The sequence below is a fragment of the Ambystoma mexicanum genome, chromosome 8 (genome assembly GCF_040938575.1).
Source record: "Ambystoma mexicanum isolate Mex_15411 chromosome 8, UKY_AmexF1_1, whole genome shotgun sequence".
NCBI classification, from domain to species: domain Eukaryota; kingdom Metazoa; phylum Chordata; class Amphibia; order Caudata; family Ambystomatidae; genus Ambystoma; species Ambystoma mexicanum.
Genome location: NC_090929.1, coordinates 482,354,721 through 482,374,811, shown reverse-complemented (window position 1 = coordinate 482,374,811; position 20,091 = coordinate 482,354,721). Strand labels below are relative to the sequence as shown.

The 20,091-nt window shown below is 47.9% G+C and overlaps 1 protein-coding gene across 1 annotated transcript in view; it reads left to right on the top strand.

Annotated features, from left to right (window-relative positions):
* Window positions 1-20,091, top strand: part of ANKRD65 (ankyrin repeat domain 65) — a 212,739-nt gene that overhangs the window by 17,396 nt on the left and 175,252 nt on the right. The window lies entirely within an intron of this gene.

Here is a 20,091-nt window from a genome sequence, read left to right as displayed (position 1 = left end):
ACACTCATTGGGAAGGTAACTGAGTGCTTGGTCATAGTACTGAAGGCGATCCTCTGCTGGAATGACAGCCACTGAAGCACCTTCACTGATGGAGGGATGGGTTTGTTTTAGACTTAAGGTGGAGGGCGGGGGGCAACATTGTGTGAACTTTACAGCCAGGCATAACTTAGTGGGGAGCCACCATTACAGTAATCTGCTATTCGTGATGGCCTCGTAGCTCCAGTAGAAGCATCTGAAGCACTGGTCTGATTAGGTCTGTGTGCCACGTACATTGCAAACCATCCAGCATAACCCCTTCCGCTACATGAACTACAGGATGTGGCCATTTAAGGCACTGTCATTAGGCGGGTAGCTCCCTTATCAGCAAGTTCTCAGACACTCGTACTGCAGAGGCTTCAGAGGACCCCAATGTCTCCAACGTGTGGGATCCCTCAAGGGTCTGCCATGGCACCACAACTTTCCAATGTGTATTTCCAGCTGTTTACCAGCCTTACACGATCCTTTGGCCTGCTATGTTAAAGTCTACAAATTATTCTTATTCCTATAGTTGTATTTAGTAGATCCTTCTCTTTAACCACAAATAGATCCAGTATTGAAGACTGGATTTTTTTCTTGAAATCCATAAAGTGACTGTTGACACATTTGGCCTTCCTGCCTTAGGTTCATGCTTGTGTCATTTTTATTTCAGTTTTGCATAGGATTATGCCTACGGTTTTTAAATGCATAATTAGATTGTCCCTGTGCCTTAACATTATGCTATTGTCCCACTTCTGCTTCCTCTATCCCCTGGCTCTGAGTCCCTGTCTCTCATTCGCCATCAGCACTTTCAGAATGCCTGACAGTGGTATAAAGTACAATGCAAGCAAGCAACACAAAAAAGAGAACACAGCACTGAGCTACACAGAAAGCCACAGTCCATATCAGCCCAACCTCCCTCAAAGACAGACTACAGGAAGGTCCTTAGCCAGTCTCTTGACCTGGCAGAGTTTGGGCATACAACCTATACTTTCAAGAAACATTGGCAATGCCAACAGTTTGGGCTTTTGTGTAGGCATGGGAAAGGCACTTGCCAAGCACTGCCGGTGTGGTATTAGCTGGCTATCGATGGTAGCAGGTGCAAAGTGGTGCAAGTAGCTGAGCATCTAATAGCACTGCCTGGCAAAAGCCTAATGCTTATATACAAGCCAAAACTATTGGCTTTGCCAATGCTGAACACAGACCTTGTTAAGATTTATTTATTTTTTTACAGCAGTAGTGGGTTCACAGCTCCTGTTTAATAATTAACTCTGAGAAGACTGCTTTGAAAAAACACTGGCAGACAAGTTTAGTGTAACGTTTGATGCTAGGGCTTGATAAAAGCAATCTCAAAGAGTTCCCCTTATGAGGTGTTTTTTTGGGGGAGGCAGGAACTGTGTGGAAATGGTCATAGAGATTAGCAGGGTCATGGGCAGTCAATGGGTGGGAAAATAATCAGACACCTACAAGCTGTGCGTTCCTCCCCATATGCCATGTCTCCCTATCTGTTCTGTAATGTAATAGTTTCGGCAAATAGCGCCACCTAATAGCCCAAACTAAAAACAGAAAAGCAGAGCAAATGGCAATCCTTTCACTGCTCGGGCAGTTCGCCCATGAAGGGAGGGCAATTGTCAATCGTGACACTTTTCATGAATGGCTGAAGACTCAACTTTTTTCCGTGTTTTTATTGCTTCTACTCATTTACTAATGCAGATAGTTGTCTTGTGCCAAGAGACGCAATATAGACCGGGGAAAACTGATTACCCCTCTCTCCACCCTACCAAATCTGACAAAAAAATGAGAATAATTTGTGTCATCTATGAATTCCATAGGAAATAATTGAAAAATCGTATCCTGTGCTGTGTTAAATTGTCCATCAACGATAAGTGGTGATGAATTATAATACAACATAACCACAATATTGTGTTTTTTGAGTTGCTTATTGAGTTGTATTTTTGAGGAAACAAAATTGAATTGTTTTTGAGTTTTTTTGATCCTGATTAATTCAAGTACTGGATATTTTGAGAGGATATGTAATGAAATTATATATTGGATATATTCTGTTTTATGTCTCGTGGCCGGGATAACTTTGCTGTAGAATTCAGTTTTCTGGATAAGGTTTTAAATAAGTGTCACTAGTCAGATTTGTTAGGTTGGAGAGAGGTGTAATCAGTTTCCCTGTTCTATATTGCGCTTTCTAATTTTTCCCAATCGGAAACGGAACCCTCAAAAACAAAAAAGAAGGGAAAATACCCAATTTTTGATACTTGTGCCAAGAGACCACAGTATTAGTGACAGTACACTTTATAAAACTCACACATTATGCATAACAGCATAAGGGCAAAGCGTGGTGATACCATCAGGTGAGGTAGTGTCCAGGGCCGGCCTTCGTGGAGGCAGTGCCCCGGGCTGTTTAACAAAAAAAATGCTGTTTCACTCCCCGCTCTGGCACCTGGGCAGGGAGTTAATCACTGGAATAGGGCGCATGAGCTGCCTACTCCAATGAAAACCGCATCGCTCCCGCATCAGAGCGGGGCGGTAATCATCTCAATAGGGTGCTGCTGAGAAGCATCAGCACCCTATTTTTATTAAATGCGCCCTGTTGCCAGAGCCACATTTAATAACTAAAGGGCACCTGCCGCGCCTTCTCCCACTACGCCATCTCCGATTAACCCTTGAAAGACTCCCCCGAGCTGGCGTGGTGGGGGGCTAATAGCACTGTGGGGGGCATGGCGCCCCGGCCGGTTGCCCAGCCCGACCTGCCCTAAGGCCGGCCCTGGTAGTGTCAAGGGAAGGCACACATAAATACATTAACTTGAGCGACAAGGGGTAGCGCGCTGTGAAACCTGATAGACTAATTGCACCATGTTAAGTCCGCATGATTTACCCATTTCAACAAAAAGAAAATGGGCAGCTTGACGAATGGATCAAAAAGGGTCAGGCAAAGGTAGTTGAAAAAGAGAAACTAAACAAGGGGGAAGAAAGGTAAACAAAACAAATGGCAATAAGAGATGCGTGGAGGACCGAAGCAGGAACACGGATAGAATAAGAATAGGGCAGGGTTGAGGGTGGAACCCTCCAAAAATAACGACCCTGACAATTTGCGCAAGAACTAAATTATCTGAAATAGCAAATAGGGATTCTGACAAAGAGTTGCATTGCACACATTCGTACAAGGGGGGGGGTGGGTCCCGGGAGGGGGATGTTCAAGGGGAAAAGTGGTGGGATTCTGGATCCAGAGCCGGCCCTGGGGGGGAGCAAGCCGGGCAACCGCCCGGGGCGCCACGCCCCCCAGGGTGCCTTTTGCCCCCCCCACGCCAGCACAGGGGAGTCTTTCAAGGGCTCCCCTGAGCTGGCGTTGTGGGAGAAGGCCCAGTAGGCGGCCTTTTACTGTAAAATGTGCCCACTGCGGTGGGTGCATTTAAATGCGCCCCTCGGCCGCGGGCACTTTTCACAAGAAAAGGCGCCATTAGCCCCCCACCACGCCAGCTCCAGGGAGTCTTTCAAGGGCTCCCCCGAGCTGGCATAGTGGTAGGCGCCTCATTGCATTGAATGAACCCGCGGTGGCGGACTCATTCAATGGCAATGGAGTGCTAACGCGCCCCATTTAACCTCCTCGCCACAGAGAGGAGGTTTAAAAAAAAAAAAAAGTGGCCCCTCCTAGCCCCGCCCCCTGTTAACGGGGGGGGGGGGGCGCGGTGGGCGAGGGTGGCGCCAATTCGCCAAGGGCGCTGCAGCCCTTAAGGCCGGCCCTGTCTGGATCCCACTGCCAAGAGGTCAGGGGTCGCTTCATTAAAACGAAGCCGGTTCAGCTGCACCCGTTGCTGGACAGGGAAGAGCGAGTCCACAACTCAGCCAAGGTCTCCACGTGCATCTGATACTTCGATCAACAGCTGTGCATTATTAATGCACATATCCTATACATGGACTGCTGCATGCAGAGACATCCGGACGACTGAAGATTCGCGGGTGCTCATTTCTAGATGATTCTGGGGCTGCCGTACCCCATTGCCTACAGCTGGAACAAGAGTCTGAGGCGCCCGTGGGGTGCACAGGTTATCGGGATGCAGGGGCCTGGAGAAGAGTTAGGTCATACTTTTGGTAAAAAGCCCCCTTTGATACTGTTGCTGTTCAGGGAATGTGCATGGATGCATATGTAGGCTCACTGTCCACATCAGCGTCCAGCGTTTTGGTAAAGTATTACATTTTGTATGTACTTACTGTTACTGGGTTCTATGAACGTTTGCCGTAGTATTTTCCCAAATGGCATTTTCATCTAATTATTTTTGCGAATTTGCTGATTCCCACGTCCCCGTCAACGTCCCTTTACTGTATACTTTCACCGAACTTAACATATGCACGTATTTTTTTTTAAATGGTGAAATCCTTTGATAGAATACCCATTCTGCAAAAGTATAGTGTAGCATTTGCTGCAGCTTTAACACATAGGTCCTGATTCACAGACCATTTTCCAATGGGGGTTTGCCATTATAAAACGCTTCTGTGAATAAGGCCCATAGGGCCTCATTATAAGTTGTGCGGAATGGGTTTTACGGCGCTGGTAATGGTGCCGGCACCATTAAACCCACTCCGCACTATTGTGAGGTGCCCTTGCGGGAGCCGCTCTGGACGTCTGGTTTTTCCAGACGTCCATAGTGGGTCCCGCGAGCGGACCAGGGAGCTAACAACGGGCCCGTTCGTAATGGGCCCGTTGTTAGCTCCCTCCCCATTCCCATTGAGCCCAATGAGGTCTCGAATGGGAATGGGGAAGGACCGGGCCCGTGTTCCCTGAAGGAGGAAATACCGGCCCTTCCATGCTCGGAATGGCCCGGTATTTCCCCATTCAGGGAACCCGGACCCGATTTCAGACTTTACGAAGTCGTAATGAGGCCCATAGTGTAGAGAATGTCACAGTATTCTGCTGTTAGACATGCCGATTGTGCAACAGTGACTAGGCTCTGTTGTCAGATAAACCATGACAGTGCTTTGCTAATAGAAATGCTGAGCATCACTGACATCTGCATTGGAGGTCGCTTGCATTGTTCCCACTGGGCTCCCTCCTGGTTAGGCGCTCGGCATGGACAGAGAACTGTGCCCTCCCTTCACACAAAGGATATAGAGAGAGGACACTACATTTGGGCTAACTGCACCAAATACCCAGACTCGCTTTTAGGTGGCAAAGGTTGCTTTAATGTGACAGGCCAAAGCTCACAAAGAAACGCTAATCTGGCTCACTGGCCTAACAGACTAACATATCAGTTTTAACAAATTGCCAAACAATTAAATAAATAAACAATTTCGTATCCCCCAAAATTAAATAATCAAAACATTTCACATTCCTCCCTTCCTATCCCTTGCTCCCTTCCGTCTCGTTAAAATCTGCTTAATCAAAACATTTCACATTCCTCCCTTCCTATCCCTTGCTCCCTTCCGTCTCGTTAAAATCTGCTCAACCTTCATTCCCGCTTTCTGCCATCTTCTCCCCGAGGCCACGCCCCTCCTTCAATACCTGTTCCCCCTCTTTGTACCCCACGGGGTAGCCCGTTTGTGAAAACAGCACCAGCCCCTTCCTTTACCGCGCTAGCACCTCATTGTGCTTCCCCCACCCCTCCTCCAAAGGGCCATGTCCCCGGCACCAGAAAAACCCTCCCCTGAGGTATTCTTTCTGGCCAACCCCCTCCTACCCTATGTTTTCCTCTATTTCCAACTCTTTATTATGTCTTACACCGACAACCTGATGTGCAATAGGTAATAACTGTTATCGTATACTGAGAGATGCACTCCGTCCTCCCGAAAAACTGAAAACTCCTTATAAATGATCTCCCGATGCTCCAGCACTTGCACCCCAAAGCACTACAAACTTCCTGAACTCCCTGTTAAACTTCTTCCTTGTCCTTTCCACTGCCCCTTCATTCACTGCACCCTTCCAAACTATCCTGAGTAATAACTTTGTCCAAACTAACCTAACGCTGGACCATATCTCTCGTAACCAGCTAAGGTCTCTTTTCATCTTCCTTAACAATGATACTCCTGTGTCTCTAACTAAGTCATTCTCCCCTGCGTGTACAATTACCCCCGTTCAAAACCCCATGGCGCTCCATCCATCCAGCTAACATGGGCAGCACTTGATCCCACCTAAGCCCCCCTATACCTGACCATCTCAATAGGGCAGTGTTGTAGCTGCAACCCAGTTGTGTTCCAAAAATCTTTTTTCCTCCTCTTTCCATGCCCATTTTACAATTGAATGTCCACAAATCCATATCTGCAGCAACTCACCACTCCTCCGTGCCACATCTGCAAAAGAAGGATTGCTGTGAGTTTCTCTCTGCCACTTCCAAACTAACCAGAAGCACCCAACAACCCTTTCCTTTCTGGCCCGTCTTCGATCCGCAGATCTTCATCCACCTAATTCTGATAAATGAACATCTCCCCGCCTTAGACCTCCTTCCTCTGCTATCCTGTTCCCCGCCTGTTCTCACTTGTCCCAATCTCCAGCACCTTAAATCTGTATCACCATGTTTCCCCCACTGCACCAGGGGCCCTCCATGCACCCCCGTCCATGAAGTCCCATCTCCTCGCTGTCCCCCCCCACTGCACTAGGGGTCAACATTCACCCCTGTCAATTGCAGCTCCTTCTCATTGCTGTTCCCCACTGCGCCAGGGGCCACACAAGCACCTCCGTCCATGCAGTCCAATCCACATAACCTGCCACCTCACGTAGCATCTTTGCGCACTTATCCCCTTGAGTGCCACTCTTCTTCTGCTCCTTCCCTGAGCGCAAAAACTCTGATATACCCCTTTTTGCCCCCAGTAAATATTTCCCATAATCCTAGCCATTTTGCAATTCTCCTTGTGATGTGGGTACTGAGCTCCCGCCATAGCGCGTGCCATGTCTTCTAGCAAAGTGCGAACCGGGGCCACTACCCGACACTCAATATTGAGATACCCATTTAACCTCTGTATGTCTCTCAGTATTATTCTCCGGGCCGCTATCACCCTCTCAAGCCACCCTACAGCCTGTTCACCTTGTCGTGCGGCAAGCATGAGGGCCCTGCCACAGCATTCAAATCCCTCCCTATACAGGTTAACATCCCCCCACCGGCTCTTCAGTTATATCCTACCGCCACGGCACTCCCCATTCTTGCATTAATGTCCGGCGACCTCAACATCCTCTGACATTCCAGTTCTCTGCCCGTTCCCCTGATATCGTCCCGTCCTACACAACCCCAACTGCAAGTAAAACCGCACTGCACCCACAGAGCTAAAGCGCGCAACCATGCACCTGAAATGCCCTACCCTTAGGCAACACTTTGTCCACATAACTTTGTCCTATGAACTGCATCCTCCTCATCCTTGGACCCTTATAACATACTTAAAAACATATGTGAGAACCTTTCCCCAAACTCTTGGCCCCTCCCTTTCCGGGTAAACTCTGACACTCCTCCAGAACCGCAACTTTAACTGGCATACATGCCTTCCCCACCCAACTCCTTGCTGTGCTCCACGCCCTCTCCCTCTGTCCCCTGCTTGGAAACATTACGTTATTAGATTCTGTCCGGCGCATCTGCTGCACTCGTGCTTGAACTTGCACACCGACCTCGTGCAGCCTTCCTTATTCAAAGCCCAACATGCTGCTGAGGGCTGACCTCTGCCTCCTCCCCACCCTCTCCCGGGCGCGACCATGAAAGGGCTGGTAAGGCACAGATAAATCGCTTGTTGTATGCAAAGTTGGTGCTGGCCTCGTAGGTGCCATCCATTGCAGCCTGAGAGATGTGGTCACTGGGCTTGAGGCCAAGGATAAATCTCATAGTCTTATTCTGAAGGAGAGTTGTGTGTTGTCCACATAACACTGAAAGTTAGGGGAGCAGGAACATATCAAGTGGGCTAGAGGGGCACGGTAGAGAGTGTGATGGAGGAGAGCTGAGCTGAACCTGAGAAGGTTGATCAGAGAGGAAGGAGTTCAACCAGTCCAGAGCTAAGTCCGTGATGCCAAGGGTATATCAGAGACGATTTATAAGGGTGGCATGATTGACAGTATCAAAGGCTGAGTAAAGGTCAAGATGGATGAGAATGGATGAGGAGTTGGAATCGAGATTAGAGAGCAAGTCTTCACGGGTGTTCAGGAGTGCAGTATCCTTGCTTCTGGCTGCTCTGAAGCTAGACTGGTGGTTGTCATGGAGACAACAACCAGATTCAGTCTAATGGATAAGCTGGGAGATGGCCAGCTTCTACAAGAGTTTTCCCAGGAAGGGGGTAATGGAGACAGGGTGGTAGTTAGCTGAACAGGAGGGGTCGGCAGAAGTCTTTTTGAGGAGAGGGTGCACAAGGGAGTGCTTGAGGAGTAGCGGGAAGGAGCCAGAGGCAAAGGAGTGATTGCAGAAATCAGCCAAGGCTGGAGCAAGGGAGGCAATGTTGTCCTTGATAGTTCTGGAGCTGCAGTGGAGTAGCTGTTTGGATGACACTTTCATCAAGCGGACTTGTCTAGAGACCTCATCAGGTGATATGGGATAGAAAGAGGAGAGAAGAAGGAAGGGATTTGGGGCCAAGGGAGGCCTGAGAGTGGGTGAGGGAGAAGGGAGTGGTGTAGAGAAGAGTGAGGACAGGATAGCCTGAGTTTGAGTAATGAAGTGAGAGTCCAGTGCAGTGCAGAGGGTCTGGGAAGGCAGAGGAGAAATGGAGACTGCACTGCAGTAGTATTGGCGAGTTCCTTGCAGATTTTGAATAGTTCAGCCATGTTCTTAGTGGCCCTTGAAATGCAGGCTTGGATATAGGCCCTCATCGAGAGGAAGGATGGTCGGTATTGCCTTTGGAGCAGGCAGCAGGCCACTCTTTCAGAGGATGTGCCCGAAGCCTGCCACTTCCGCTGAGGAACTCTGCAGTTGCATTTCAGAAAGGCTAGGTCAGTCATACCAGGAGTTGCGCTTGGAGGCAGGCTTCATGCAGATCCTCAGTACAGGGGCAAGGATGTCCAGAGTGTTGGAGAAGGAGAGTTGAAGGTTAGTAAAGCTGTGTCAGTGTGAGAGTCAGTGGCAGGAGTGGGAGGGGGACTGAAGGTGGAGCAAATGGAGCAACAGACACTCACTTCATTGGTCGAATGACGGAAGAGACTGGTAGTGCGGGCAGGAGTTTAGCCGGGGGACCCAGGACGTGCAGGTGAGAGGACAGGAGAGCATGATCAGACGAGGAGAGAGGTGTTGTGAGAGGGTTGGAGATGGGGATGTCTGCTGAGATGAGTGCATCCAAGGTGTGTCGGGTTAAGTGTGTCGGACTGGAGGGAAGAATGGAGAGGGAAAGAGAGTCACAGAGGTTGCGGAAGAGTCCAGAGGCCGCATCAGGGGAGTCAAGGTGAATTTTGAAGTCTGAGGAAGGGAAGCTTAGATGTGGGGGCCAGGAGAGAAGAGGTGAAGTCAGACAACTCTGAGAGAAGATGGAGACCGGACCAGGGGGCCTGTAGATGGTGGATAGAGTCAGGGAGAGGAAAGGAGAGACACCAAGCCTGCATTCGAAGGAGGAGTAGGGCTGAGTGGGTATGATAGTAGCAGGGACCTATTCAGGGAAGATCAGGGCCACTCTGCGCCCAGACTGGTTAGGTCTGGGCTTAAAGAGGATCTTGTAGCCCTCTGGGATGGGAGTGTCAAAACTCACGACAGAGCTGGCCATGAACCAAGTCTCGGTGAGAGTGAGGACGTCGAGGCTTTCAAGGAGGTGGCAGATGACATAGGAGTGTTTAACGGCAGAGCAAGAGTTGAGGGCAGCTAAATGGAACTGGTTGCCACTTTTGAAGGTCTTCCAAGAAGGGGTACAGGAATGTGGTACACCTGTCTGTAGTGGCAGAGGGCTGGCAGAAAGTGGAGTGGCAAGGGAAGAGAGGAAGTTGATGAGAGACGGAAGATGCCTATCAAGAAGGAGGAGGTCGGGCTGAGAGCCCTGGACCATAACAGTGACATTAATCATGGTTCTAGAGGATAGGAAATATGCCAAGACTACTTCCCAATGGGTGACATCATTAAGGGGAGAGCACTGAGATCATATGGGGAGTTCAAAGGTCCAGAGAGGGCATGACAAAGAGGATGTCAGTGATAGTATGCCTGAAAGAAGCATTGACATAGGTGTCAGCGATGGGAAGGCCTGGATTGGAGATCAGGAGATCCTCCTTGAACTGTATCCTTCCAGACTTCGAAAGAGGGATAGGAAAGGTGATACAGTAGCAATTTCATATATAGGGGAGATTTAAAGCAGCATGCGGGAGAGCACAGAGAGAAGGAGGGGAGAAGAGAGAGAGAGAGGGTGAAACCGCAGTGTACAGCGACTAACTTCAACACAACAGCAATGCAACCATCAAGATTCAAGTGTCCAGGATAAAGGGGAAAAGCCTAGGTTTCAGCATACAGCAGAAAAACCCTAAACACCTAGATTTAACTTTCCCAGGTAGAGGGAAAAAGCCTAAATGTGAAATACACAGCAGATGCAAACACCCGGATTCAGCTATCCTAGATAGAGGGGAATAATCAAAATTTCAAACACAGAGTAAATGCAAAACAACCAGATTCGACTTTCCTAGATAGAGGGAAAATGCCTGCATTTCAAACACACAGCAAATGCAAAACACACAGATGTGACTTTCCTCGAGTGTAAAAGCCCAAAATGGCGAACTAAGACAATTTGCCTAAATACTAGATCTGGATAACATACAGCTGTGAGAGAAATGCAGCAGACTGCAAGCTTAGCAATAGGAGTAAAAAGAGAGGAGGGAAAGTTAAATAAGGAGCAGTAATGGCTGTTCACCCTTCCTGCACCTTCATTACCTTGTCAGTCACTGCAGGTTGACGACTGTGCTACATGCTCTGTTGGCGAACACATGCAAACACATCTGGAGCTGCTACTGCATGAGCTGCCTTTTGCCTCGGGGCCTTTAGCTGCAGGGGGTGCATGGGCAGTGGGGCTGCCCTAGAACAGTGACTTAAGGGGGGCAACAGACCAATCAGGGATCAGGGAAGGAGCAAGAGGGCATAGGCCGGGAACCAGGTGGTGAACAATGCCACACGCGGCAAAAATAAAATCACCAACAACCAATTTCAGTGAAAATGTCCACAAGAGCAGTGGCTAAAGGCAATTAGCAGGTCTTACCATGCCAGGTATTAGGCAGGAACCCCCATTCTGGACAGACCTTCCAAAGATGGGAGCTGGTGCAGCCCCAACCCTTGTGCCTGCACCCACAGTGTGTTAGCCTGCAGTGGCACTACTCCTTGTAGTCACGCCACCAGTCTATTGGTCTCTACTGCTCCTGCCGCAGTAACTGCCCCAACCATAGACTCTGCTCTTTTACCACAGTGGTCCTTCATTCCACCAAGCCATGCTGATGGGCCTTCTTTTGTCACCTTCCTTCTTTTTGCTAGCGGGTTTAGGAGTACTGCCAGAGACTTCACAAGCCTCTTTAATGCCCTGGTGGTTCTGTATACGATCCAATACTTCATCAATACACCTCTCCCTCACTGCAGCCATTAGTGCACCCAGCAACTGATTGGAATAATTCCCTTGCATAATTCTAGACTTCCCCAGCATCCTGTTATTTGCCTGCAATCCAGGACACCAGAAACCTGAAGCACTACCAAAAGTTACTAAAAGACCAATCCCTTAAACACTCCTTAATAAGTCACGTGCACAATTTCTCTTTCACCCTAGTCCCAGATGCAAACACAATTCACACAACAAAGCTCCCTTCCATAAACAGGCATAAAAGCAAAGCCTGTGTCCCTGCCTGTAAGTCCTTGCCCAGATGCCACCCCTGCCCCAAATGGCCCAATGAGCACCATCTGTGTCCCTCTGAACCCACTGCCCATAGCCCACAGCCCATTCCACCACTGCACTGGCCCCCCTCTCTTACCTGAACTCTGGTTCCAGGACTCAGGAAATCCAGCACACAACAACAAATACCCTTCAGCCAGGACAGGAGGACAGGAAGGAGAAGGAGATGAGTCATGCCGTCGAACATTAGGACCGATGATGGTACTTCATACAGGCCCCAAATTGCAGTATGTGATGGCAGCAATAGAGGGCTCTGAGGGACAAACAATCTCTCCTGAATGTTCCTGGTGGTGAACACTTGCGTAAAGATCCACAGTGAAGGCATGACAGTAAGGCAAAGGCAACCGTTTGATAGCTGAATCTTCTATGACGCCAATTATGCCGCACAACTGCTGCACCCGGACCGAAAGTCCATGAAATGCACCTCTCACTTTCGGGCACCGTTCCCACCTGGAGGTGGCATCATTGAGCTGCTCTGCTACTTGACATACACTGTAAAAATGGGAGCACTCTGCTATGGGAAATATTGGGTGTGTAACAGTGAGAGCCCCTTGCTGTTAGACATGCTTACTGTGAGAGTGGTAGAGGGATGTTACTGGAAATACTGGCTGTCTAATAGTCAGAGCCCTTTTCTATTAGACATGCTTATGTAGCAGGGGGATCATACCACACACCGTCTATGGAGTGTTGGGAAGGAGAAATGATCTTCCCAGGCCTCTCAGCGCTTTTGGTTGAAACAGAGGCATGTGAATCTGCAGTAGGAGGCAGGGTGGGCTACAGGGGGTAGGGGTATGTCGCTAGAGTGTGGAGAGTGGGGGCACGTTTTTGTACTGTATATATGGGGAACCAGATACCATTTTAGATAGTAGCAGCCATATTGGAATCAAGGCCTAGTTTTATGCTGAAGCCAGGACCGCAGCCCGAGTCACACACATAGAAATAAAGTGTATGCAGGTGGTAATAGATTGTAGTACAAACACTGGTGAGGAAGGCCAGAGCGGCAGAGATTCATAGACATTTCGTTGTCTCATGTTGCCAACATTTCGTATCCCAGAAGGAATGCGCCATGCAAGGCCACAAGGGGGCTGAGAACTCGCTGTGAAAAGTGATCCCACGAGAAGGATGGCATGAGATTCCGACCCTTCCTGTCCCAGCTCCCAGTAATAGCACCCGAAAGCTCCAGTACCAAGCTCCCCAGCATCCCAAGATACCAGTCAGTCCCAGATCACCAACCATAAAACTGTTATACCCCCAATCGATCAGAAAATATCTGAAAACAGGGCCTTCACCATAGGTCATGTGATTTGTGCTGCGAGGTGCCGGTAAAGATAAAACAACATAGTTAAAACGAGGGTGGGGAACTTTGTTTGGGCGCCAACATGTCTGGAATCGAGCTGTAGTTTGTCAGAAGGTATGGCCTTGAAGTATCCTCTTAGCCCAGGTCTGCAGTACCAGGTGAACACCAGGTTAGAAAGAGAGCTTTTATTCTTTTTCTTGATATAATTGCCAATCAGTGGTAGCTTCACGCCGAATGACGCAAAAAGGAGGAACCCACGTGGAAGAAGATGGACAGAAGGGGCTGGGCCCAATGATCTGGCATCCCTTATGGAGCAGGTAGCCTATGCATAGGGTCTTGACCAACCAGCCACGTGGGTTTGCACAGTATGTTATTTACGTCACTGATGATGCTGCCTGCCTTCATAAAGTGTTGTTCATACTGATCTTGCCAAAACGTTCTATGGTAGCAGAGTTCTTTGCTGGTGCATTTCTATTTTTGTGGAAATAAAACTTTGTTTTCCCAGCAAGAGATGTGCTGGACTTTTTTCCCAAGTGGGTTGTACTTTTTCTGGTGTGTGCGTTGAGGGGCTTCTCTACAGGAAACAGGTGTAGGCATTCACACAGTATACTTATTATATACCTTTACTGAATACTTGACCCGCCTCTTACCTATCTTCAACATCCCTTACCTGGGCCCATGATCAGCCTGCTGAGCCCAGCTGTGAGATGGGGAAGGGAGGAAAAGGTAAAGATTGGGGAAGGATTTCCCCAAATACCCCTAAGGAAAAGACACTAGGTTAAAGTAACTGGTTAAAGGAAAGGCTGACAAAGTAATGCTGGTGTACGGTTCTTTGAGGTTTTTTTATGCTCATATATACTTTTCTCTTCCGGTACACCAGCAGGGTGTTTTTTTTTTTTTTTACAAAACTCAAATGGAAGCGGAATCAAGATGCACTATATACAAATACTTTAACCTAAACGGCTGCATATTTAAACCTTAAAAACAAAAAATATAAAGAGTCCTTTTAAATCTTAACTAATGTAAAAAAAAAAGTCATGAAAAAATATATACATAGACTTTCCAGTGCACTCTACAAAACTATATATAAAAACACCTCACTTTAGAGACAGCCTGACCAGGACTGCCTCAAGGTCCTTGCTGCTGCTCTTTCTTGATATTCTTCTGTCTTGAGCTCTATTGTGATGGTTCTCTGGCAAGCAGACAGCAGTAGGCAACAGCAGTTGCAATGTGTGGGGCCCCCAAAGTCTTTACTTGGGCTGGGCTGCAAATGCAAGGTGCAGCCCATCAATCAGATGCAGTGTGGGAGCCCCACACAACTCTCCTCCACCTGGGCCATATCTGCCAGGTGTAGCCCAGGGAGTCCTGGGAGGCCACCTGTCAGGGGCAGATCCCTTTACATTTTTAGCCAGCCCGGGAAAACTACAACCGTGGGTGCTCGCCGCTGTGGGGAGCACCAGTATTGAAAGTGCACAGGGCCTGTGGCATAGACTGGGGACACCTATAGGGAAGCAGTGATCACAGGCGTTCCCTTGCTTGTCAGATGAGCGCCTCGGTGCAGGCAAAGACAGTGGTGGTGAACGGGCGCAGAACGGAGCACTACTAAACCCTTAGAGGGTTTTTACCATTATCCATAGCACACCGTTCGTGTCTGCAACTGTCTTTTTTTTATTTTTAGAGCTAAGGAATGCTTGTGCGACCATGCATGAGGATCCTTTACTCTAACATTTTTCTTTTTCATTTGAGCATCTCCAGCGTGTCTTCTTGCGCTAGAGATCCTTTTCTTTTAATCTCTCTAAGCGGTTTACATTTACTAAAAGAGTGGGAGAGGGCTGCTATTGGAAATAATGACTGTAAAACAGTCAGCGCCCTTTGTTGTTACACAGGCATACTGTAGGAGTGGGAGAGGGCTGCTATTGGAAATAGTGACTATGCAACAGTCAGAGTCCCTTGCTGTTACACAGGCATACTGTAAGAGTGGGAGCGGGCTGCTATTGGAAATATAGACTGTCTAAAAGTCAGAGGCTTTTGTTGTTAGACATGCTTACTGTAATAGTGTGGGCGCTCTGCTATTAGACATACTGAGAAGGTAAGAATGGAAGTGATCTGCTTTAGGACACAATGGCCGTATACAGAGGGACACCCTTCTGTTAAACATAATTATTGACTGTTACTATGGGGGCACTCAGTGATTTGACTGTGTTTCTTGTTTTTCACAGTGTTCAGACTTTCTGTAGGGCTGCTCCAGACTTCTTAGTAGCAGAGCACAAGTCGAGGGTACAAGCAAGTGGAAGGGGTTGACCCCTCCTATTTTTAGAGAGTGACCAGAATTGGTTTTAGGGGGCGTGTTCCCCATTTAAGTGTGTGCCTCTAGAGATAATCACCCCAATCGGGGTGTGATGCAGTAGACCCAGCATCTGTAACCCGTATCTCTCCAGATGTTTTGGACTAAGAGTCCCATGGTCGGTCACCATTGACTCTGTTGGCCAGGGCTGATGGGGATGTCGTTTAAAACATTTGTAAAGCCAACGGTTGCAGAGCTCTGTAGTAGACAAAGTGTATACAAATAACAAGTTGTACTATGGTTTTACATAGCAGAGAAAGGGCAATTTGTGGATCTATCAAAGGACTAATTTTCTTTCCACTGGCAGTCTTCATCGGCCAAAACAAATGAATTCTTGGGTACAGCTTTCTACTTGTTTGTTATCCGCAATTGCCAACAAAACGTTACAATCACAGGCATGTTCTCCTCTAGTTAGTGTGGAAGGAATTTTTTGGTTGATATCACTTGGTGACCTCTGTAACCTGTTTAGTTACAAGGTTACACTGTCGCATTGGTGTGTCAGAGAACGGAGACTTGGAGTTCCTCTACTCTGTTTGTTAAACTTGAAGAAAAAAGTGCTTTGAGCACACCCTGTTACAATCCGTGAAATCAGGAAAATTCTTTAAAAAAGTTGGTATCTGCTCAAGCTTGATCTCCACATAGGGGATTTCATCCATGACCATCCTTCAATAATTTACAGGAGAGCAAGAACACTCCGTACAAGTCTAAGCCCTTCGTTACTATCTGAGAAGACTAAAGAAAAAGCACAGACCTGGTTAGATGATCCAAGACTTGGTTTCAGAAAATGTGGCACGTGCACTATGTGCAAGCATGCAGCAACTAGTACAGACACTTTCAAAGATCAAAATGGTATCCAAACGAAAATACAGGAACAAATACGTGGTCTATGCGATTATATGTATTTGCAAACAAATTTACATTGGGAGCACAATTAGAGAGCTACGGACAAGGGTTAGAGAACATCTCTCAGCAATCGGCAGCCAAGACAATAATCTACCTCTATCCGATCATTGTCAGAAAGTACATCAATTGAATGACAAAAAAGACATTAGGTTCATTGGTTTAAAGAGAGTTTCTTTGGGACCTACGGGCGGCAATTAAGAGCTGCTCCTACATCGTGAAGAAGCCAGACACATCTGCCACTTCAGGAGTACAGACACAGGTCTAAACACGGACAACAAGCTGACCTACTTTCTATGAACCTTACTGCAGCACTCAGCTTCCACTTAATGGACATAGCCTTGAGTACCCACGGACCTTGAGCTATATTTTCTTTCTTTGTTTTTTAATTTTTTAATTTTTCTAAACTCACTGTGCTGGTAACATATGATCACAGTTTACAATAATTACAGTTTGTGACAATTCAACACAAGGAACACGACTCACTGTGGACTACAGTTTCTTTTCCATGTAATACATAGTAGTTATCATGGAAACATTTAGTACACCATGTGCCCCGTATTATCAGATCCTCTCATTAGACATTATTAGGAAATGCTATGCACTCATTTACGTTTTACCTACAGAAAACTACTCTTCTCAGAAGACACTAGTATGGATCCACATGTGGTCAACATGTGCCCTTTCTATTATATTCTCTCATTACACATCCTTATTTTCATGGAATCCCAATATAACCAGGCACACTCATTGACCTCCACCCACATAGAAAACCACTTTTCCCAGTAGACACTAGTTCGGAACTTTAATGCACCCATGTGCACCCATGAGACACCTTCATGGGGTTCAACATTTGCCAGTGAACCTCTCTCTTTTTTCACTTGACAATAGTTTGCAACCATAATGACTTGGGAACATATAGCATACTTATAGGGTTCCTTGGTCCACGAGTACCCATGGACTTATACCCAGACTACAAGCTCTGACTTTGAGTTTTGTTTTTATTTTTATTTTTTATTTTTCTAAAATTCGCCATCCAGGCAACATACGATCACAGTTTACAACAATTATGGTTTGTGACAATTCAACATAAGGAACACGGCTTATTGTGGACCATTTTTTCCTTTCCATTTAATACATAACATTCAAGCACCTTTCAATATGGCCGACACGTAGACAGCTATCCTCGATACAAACAAAGGACTAGGTTCCCATGACAACCTCCTTAACACTGTAGCAGGAAGGGAGTCCACCACCATTTTACTCTGACGCGGGACGCGAGAACATTATTTGCAGGTAAACCCTTGGGGCTCTGACAGCCCACCCACCTTCAGAACCAATAGCGTGCAGATGCAACGTTAATTTACACGGAGGCATGCGATGAACAGATTTTAGCGCACCCGCTAATAATGTCACTTTATATTTCTACACACTAAACAATTGTTTATGCGCGAGCGCACGCAATCTTGCAATTCCGGCTTAAGCGGAGCCCATTTATTGATCGTGGATTATTTAGGATCACGAGCACCGTTTGAGCACGCACATTACTTGAGCACCTACCATAGCAAGGAAACTGACCTTTGCTTGTTACTGTCTACTTTTTATAAATAGATAGTCACGGGCAGAGCCTGCACCTTCATGTACTTAGCACCTCAGTTGATACGGGGACAATCAAGATCGCGGTCACATATCACAGCCTTATGACACAATTAATGCCAGGTATGTTATGTCTTAACTCCTGAAATTAGCAGAATCGGATGACTAAGAATATCCAATGACAGAAAACTCCCGTTTTTTGTCTCCTCTCTCCCCCTCCCATCCACCCTTTCAGTTGGGATTCATCCCAGTAATTGCTTACACCTAAACTTTTCTAATGGTCAAAAGAAACATCATTGGGTAAGAAATAATACTTTTACCTTACCGCGGAGAGGGGAATGATCCACGCGGTCGGCGGCCATCTTTGATGATAGGCCCTGGGAGGTCGTGGCTACATTTGAAGCAATGGTGAGCCATCCAGGCATAATTTTTGGATACTCTTGTGGCGGACAGCCACAGGATGTACTGTATGTGTTTCTTGAAGTGAATCTTCCACATTTTCAATGTTTTTCATCGAGTATCGGGTGTGGAGCAAGGGAAGGCCTGCTGTTTGGGTGCACACCCTGGGCCCACCCTGCTCAATTTGTGGGATATCTAACTTGCCTGGCATCTGCCCTGCCACACTGAGGGACATTGTGACTGTGGGGAGTCCTGAGACTGGAAGCTACTGGCCACATCTAGTGCCTGCCAATCATCTAAGGCCTGCCTAGGCCCATTTGAGAAGGAGGTTGGGGTGAGTTGTGGCCCCGATTATTTTCACTACATCAGGGGTGCCTTTGCGCTCCCCATCATGAATGCTGGACAAGCTGCAGCTGCTGACCAACAGCAAGCCCCTCCTGCAGTGGGCCAACAGCCACCGCCAGTATTACCACCAAGACCACTTCTAAAACCACCTGGCACCCTGCAGCCAATGCCTGAGTTTGATATCTCAGGCGCACTATCAAGTCTGGGGCCAAGGTGCAAAATGTGGATGGACAGATTAGAAATGTACTTTCGGGCCACCATGGAGACCCGTGATGACAGCAAAGTGGCCACCCTCTTGTACTGCGCTGGCCCTGCAGTACATGAGGTGTTCCTGTCCCTCCAACCAGCAAATGGTTCATATGCGGCGGCCAAGGACGCTCTCCACAATCATTTTCTACACATGGCAAATGCCGATTACGAACGATTCCTCATGGGCGCAGCCCGCCAAAAGGACGATGAGACACTGGACCTCTTTTATGGGAGACTGCGCAGACTGGCGGTTCCCTGCGCATGGAATGACCCCGATACGATGATAGGGAACCAACTCATCCAGGGGTGTGTGTCTGGCAAGCTGCGCCGCCAGATGCTGAGGGAGCCAGGCATCACCCTTCCCTGCAGCCTGGAATTGGGGAGGTGCCATGAGGTCTCTGAATTGCGGGCAGCCAGAATGGAGGCAGGAGTGCACCCCATCAAGGGGGAGGAGATTTGTGCCATCGGCAGAGGCCAAGGGTTTAGACGCCCAGCAGGCAACCAAGGGATAAGAGGACAGACAGTAGTCAACTTGTGTCTGAGGTGCGGGTATGATCTACCACATCCTGCAGAGTGCCCGGCCATCATAAAAACGTGTGGCCACTGTGGAGCTGCGGATCACTACGACCGCATGTGCAAGGCAGTGACACCGACAATTGTTCCCAGACGTCCGGTCCGGGCGGGTTTCTTCCGCCAACAAGGTTCGTCAAATGTGGCTCAGGTGGACCAAGGGGACAATGGAAATGGTCCGGAAGGTGAGGAAGAGGAAGAAGAAGAAGAAAACGTATTCTTCGTGTCCAGTGTGGGTGTCCTGCAGTCCAACTCCAAGCGACAGCCCAGATGTAATGTCCTGGTGAATGGGGACTCGGTACCGATGCTTGTGGACACGCACATCTGTTAACGTAATGGCCAGGGAACATTATGACACCATGCAGTCCCCACCTTGCCTATCTATACCGAAGGCGTGCATCTTTACGTTCGGGGGGGAACAGCCAATCCCTCTGGATGGTGCATTCATCGCAGATGTGAAGTATGGTGGAGCCAAAATCCATGCCAGGTTCAACGGCACACCAGTGAGTAACAACACCTTACTGTGCTGTGCTGCGGCAGAGGCTCTAGGCATCGTGACTTTTGCGTACTC